This window comes from Pelobates fuscus, chromosome 2 (assembly GCF_036172605.1).
Source record: "Pelobates fuscus isolate aPelFus1 chromosome 2, aPelFus1.pri, whole genome shotgun sequence".
NCBI lineage: Eukaryota > Metazoa > Chordata > Amphibia > Anura > Pelobatidae > Pelobates > Pelobates fuscus.
The window spans coordinates 32,064,008-32,069,929 of NC_086318.1; positions in this window are offsets into that span (position 1 = coordinate 32,064,008).

Genomic DNA, 5,922 nt, shown 5'->3' on the forward strand with positions numbered 1-5,922 from the left:
GTTGGTCAGTATAAAGTTGGACTGTATTCCTGAATTATCACAGGAATGTTGTATATCTTGCAGCTTACTTTATCTCAAAGAGTGAATAAGTCATATAAATAAGTAACACACGGATGTATATTTAACTGATCCACTCTCGTGAATCTCCGTCCATAAACTTACCTCTGCAGATAAATTGAGCAGTTTGAGAACAAGCCAACAAATTCCACTCTCTTTTATTGATTTTGTAGAAAACATTTATACTAATACTGCAAGAACTAGAATACAATAATAATGAAAAAATGTATTGTACTATGAGGCAGCAGCCCACAATCATATAATCATCTCTGTACTGGTAGCCAAATGGGACAATTGCGCCCCTGTCCTCCTTGCCACCCCTTTCCCACTAACAATGCATACAGGCACATATTAATGCATATTCATACATATAATAATTCCGCCACATTGTGATGCACACATTAATTATTACTATATGACAGTGTTGTGATATAAACATGGAACATATGTGTAAATTATGTAAGGGGATAGTTCATGCACCATAACCACTTAATCTAAGTGATGTTGTTATGGTGCGAGGAGACCCCCGAGTGCACTCTAGGTGTTAAAATGTTCTCAAAAAGTGTCCCTGCAGCACCGATCTGATCTCCCCCAAGCCTTCTAAAATCTCAGTTTCAGAAAGTGGGGAGTGCCGCTGGGCAGTTGGTGCCGCTAATTGACTCACCATTCAAAAAACTGGCTTGGGAAAGGTATGTTTTGTTCTAAGCCAGTTTCATGAATGGGGAGTCACTAATTGCCTAGGAGCATCAACTGACCGCTCTTAGCCAATCAGCGGTGCCCCTGCCCGGCAGCACTCCGCGCTTCCTAAAACTGAGATTTCAGAAGCTGGATGCCGTCTGGGGGGAGTTCAGATTGGTCCTTGAGGCACACTTTGAGGTTAAACCATTAGAGAACAGATTAACCTCTTGAGGCAAGAGTGCACCCAGCACAGTATTGTAGCTATTTTTGTATATCAGCAGCACAGTCATCAGCAGCATTTTTCCAACTGTTCTTGTTGTCCGAATGGCTTTCTTGACTCCTTTTCTGTACCAAAATTCAGCCATTCTTTGCTTGCTTTCCTTGCATGCATTTCTATGTGATTTGATCGCTGTAAAAGTCCTTGTATGGTAACAAACAAGTTGGATAATTGTTTTGAACACTCACATTGTTATTACTGCTTTGTAGAGAAGCAATAAATACCTTTTGTGACAAGACCAATCTCACCACTGTGCATTGGAGGAGCCTGGTTGCTGAAGAATGCTGCCTGCTGCCTTTTGACTATGGACCGGCATTTAAATACTTTATTTTCCTATGCAGAAAGGTCTATTCATGTATTTATGCCCTGGCGTTCGGCAGATTCTCGGATTTACTGAATGAACTCATTTAACCCAGATAGCTATGCCACGGAGCCTATTCGTGTAATAAAAGACGTTGGCTCCATGGCAATTGAACTGTATGGCTGTTGTCTGAGCGCCATTCAGTTATAATGTGCGCTCAGACCTAAGCTATCTGGGGGTATGTTGCATGTCTGTATTTTATGTAATAAATGTAACCTTGTGTATTTTATTGAATTTTACTGTATTTTGGTACCATGTGGCTAATGGAGTTTTGCCTCTGTCCTTGGAGATAATTGGATTACTTCTCAATTATCTCCAAGATAGAAGACTCTGTGGAACTGGTTTTGGGCAGAAAAGCCATGCTTCATTTGGTCGCAAAGGACTACGATCTATCTTTTGAACTAATGGACCAATTTGGCTGATTTTGACATATGTTTGTAATTGGAGTATGCTGATTCTGAAAATGTAATGTGAATGTGATGCATACTTTTAAAGTTATGAATAATGTGGAAAAACTGTATTTCTCTGCCTGTGATAATTACATTACCCATTGTGTAAGGTAATTGTATCACAGGCAGAGGGGAGGATTTTGTGTGGGAGTGTCTGAGTGTATTGTAAGTGTTTATTGGTTGTTTTCCAAAACCCTGACCGTGGTACTAATGTGTAAGAATGTGTATATAAGAACAATAAACCCACAGCTCTGTCTGTTCCTGCTTGACCGTCAAAACGGAGCCTTGTCTCGTTCTTGGGGGGATTTACTGTATGCTGTTCCAGTTCGACTGCTAGGAGTGTAAACCTATTCGTATGTTTTTTCCTATTCGGCTGTTTACAGCATTCGTATGTTTGAGAGCATTTGTATGCTTCTCTGGTTAGGTGGATTGGTGTCTACAGTAGCTGCCTGTGTATCTGGAAGAGAAGATCTACTAAACGGCGGTTTGACCCTTTTATGCCTGGGGGTGACATTACACCTTTTTAACCGTTTGGCGCTTCTGCTTGGAGTTTCTTGGAGTGATGGGAGGAGCTACACAGCTGATTTCTTTCTTTACATCTCGTGATTGTATTCAAGCTCATTAAAGCTTTATGTGTCAGAACAATATTATGTAATTTTATTTATCTTTTCTTTGTACATTTTGGCATTCTTCGGGACCAAATGGGAAGGTCTCCAGGGGAAGCTGTCAACATATTTTACAGCTTTCAGGGTAAATATTAAGTTAAATGTTCATTAAAGGGACATTATAGTCATCAGAACAAGTACAACTTAATGTAGTGGTGCTGGTGTCTATAGCATGTCATTGAAGGATTGTTAATGTAAACACTGCCTCTTCAGAAAAAAAAGCAGTGTTTACATTGGTGCCTAGTAACACTTCTAGTGGCAGTCATTCAGGCGGCCACTAGAGGTGCTTCCTAGTCCAGTTGTGCACAATCTGCATGGAGACACTGAATGCTCCCTGTAGAAATGCATCAATTCAAAAAGAGAAAGAGACTGGATAGGGATAGAAGAGAACTCCTCCCCCTTCCAGTCCCTATACCCCAAAGAGACACTAGTTCATAGTATAATGGCAAAAATGTGCCTGTATAGAACTAACATGAAATATATGAAAAAATAACAAATTTTTATTAATCCCACTTAGGGAAAACAAATAAAAAATCAATACTCAGTAGTGTATCACACAGTGATGAACTAAAATAGGTATAGGTGTATCAAAACGGTGATAAAGAAATAAGATAAAATAAAATAAATATTAACAGTAGTTGTCTAGAGTTTGCTGTGCAGGCTCTGCACTTATTATACTGGTGTAAACCAGTGGCTGGGAGTAGGTTTCTAGGGTAATTAGAGCATATATTGGTAGAGATAGTCCAAAAATTGCTGTACACACTCAGCACTAACGTACTGGTAATAGTAAGCTACTGAAATTAGGTTTGTAGGGTAGACAGTGTATCGAAGTGTCAGATGTAGTTAGCAACAAAGTCTAAATAAACCACAGTGGCTCTATTGATGTACCAATTGTAGCAAAATAGAACGGCTAAAACGGCTACTGTATTCCCCTCGTAAGTGGCCAGAATACGTAAAGGGAATAGTTCCGTATAAAGTCGCTGGTTACACCCCTTCACGGTAAAGTATAACAAAAAACCCAGTCAAATATGCTCGTAGCAGTTAACTCAATTAAAATGGGACAGAGGGTATGGGTATGGGGAGCTCGGTAGTCTCACCGAAAAAGCTCATAAGGTGAGACTATTGGTATGCGAAAAAACGTTACTCCCTAGTAGATTCCTAGTCAGATTACAGCTAAAGTACTAGGTACACTAAGGTAGCCAAAAGAATAATAATTGGAAGCCAGTGCCCTGAGAAGATCTACTGGATCCAGGGCACTGGCTTCCAATTATTATTCTTTTGGCTACCTTAGTGCACCTAGTACTTTAGCTGTAATCTGACTAGGAATCTACTAGGGAGTAAAGTTTTTTCGCATACCAATAGTCTCACCTTATGAGCTTTTTCGGTGAGACTACCGAGCTCCCCATACCCATACCCTCTGTCCCATTATAATTGAGTTAACTGCTACGAGCATATTTGACTGTTTTTTTTTGTTATACTTTACCGTGAAGGGGTGTAACCAGCGACTTTATACGGAACTATTCCCTTTACGTATTCTGGCCACTTACGAGGGGAATACAGTAGCCGTTTTAGCCGTTCTATTTTGCTACAATTGGTACATCAATAGAGCCACTGTGGTTTATTTAGACTTTGTTGCTAACTACATCTGACACTTCGATACACTGTCTACCCTACAAACCTAATTTCAGTAGCTTACTATTACCAGTACGTTAGTGCTGAGTGTGTACAGCAATTTTTGGACTATCTCTACCAATATATGCTCTAATTACCCTAGAAACCTACTCCCAGCCACTGGTTAACACCAGTATAATAAGTGCAGAGCCTGCACAGCAAACTCTAGAAAACTACTGTTAATATTTATTTTATTTTATCTTATTTCTTTATCACCGTTTTGATACACCTATACCTATTTTAGTTCATCACTGTGTGATACACTACTGAGTATTGATTTTTTATTTGTTTTCCCTAAGTGGGATTAATAAAAATTTGTTATTTTTTCATATATTTCATGTTAGTTCTATACAGGCACATTTTTGCCATTATACTATGAACTAGTGTCTCTTTGGGGTATAGGGACTGGAAGGGGGAGGAGTTCTCTTCTATCCCTATCCAGTCTCTTTCTCTTTTTCATATCTATTCTATAGGGTTATGCCCTGATACCCTGCAACCGAACCAACTCTAGTGGAAGGTCTTCTGACCCTACACTGGCTGTTGAGTCTCTGTTGAATGCATCAATTCAATGCATCTCTATGAGGAGATCCTGATTGGCGCAGCATGGCATTTTGTTGCGCATGCGCAAAAGCCTCCCAATAGTTTCCTAATGTAAACTATTGGATTGGCTGAGATCATCAAGACTGATAATCTCAGCAAAGGAAGCAGGGCCAGATGTGACGAGAACAGTGCAGCAATAAAAGTTAACTACCTTATTTCTCCACTCTCAGTGGGGCCAGGGACCCTAATAGGTAGTTCAAAACTATAGTTTTAGGAAGACATGTTTGAGTGGTGGGAACTTATTGTTGGATTTAATATCTAAAATAATGTTTGCATGTTAAGGAGAACATATCTAAGTCATGGGTACCCATAGAAAACGTTCGTAGGGCACAAAGATAAAATATGTATAGTCATGGTCACAAATAGGAGACAACGGAGAAGTACCTGCAAACTCTTGTCCAATGCTGCAAACATATTTATTACTTGTATTTGGCCTCCAAGGGAAACCAGAGCTCAGCCCAAGTAGCCATAGTATGAACCACAAGTAGCTGTGGTAGGTCACATGCCTTTTCGGTCACATGCCTTTTTGTAGACTTGTGCACAGAGGGCGAAAACTCTTTATATATTTATTACTGCAGGTAACACTGAGAAACATTGAAAACTGTATTAACAGTCCTCGTAAATGATAAACAGAATTCCAGGTATGAAGAGTGTTTGACTTGCGATGGCATTTTCAGAAAGATAAACAGTTCATATTCTCTACATTAGAGGAAGCTTCTTTCACACTTTAGTAATGCAGCAGATGAATGAGTTGATGGATGGATGGGTGGGTGGATGAATGGATGGGTGGATGGATGGTTAGATGGGTGGTGGGTGGATGCATGGATTGGTGGATGGGTGGATGGATGGATGGGTGGATGGATGGGTGGGTGGATGGAAGGATGAATGGATGGGTGGGTGGATGAATGGATGGGTGGATGGATGGTTAGATGGGTGGTGGGTGGATGCATGGATTGGTGGATGGGTGGATGGATAGGTGGATGGGTGGGTGGGTGGATGGAAATAGTGAGTCTAAGGCTCTCCCCTGCCAGCCCATGCAGGGCTGGTGCTATCAGTGATCTCCCTCCCCGGCCCACAGGCACATTGCTGGCAGCCGGTGGGGGAGGGCGAGGGAGAGAGAACCCGGGGGAACTCTTACCTGCAGCTCCGCCAGATTCTCCTCTC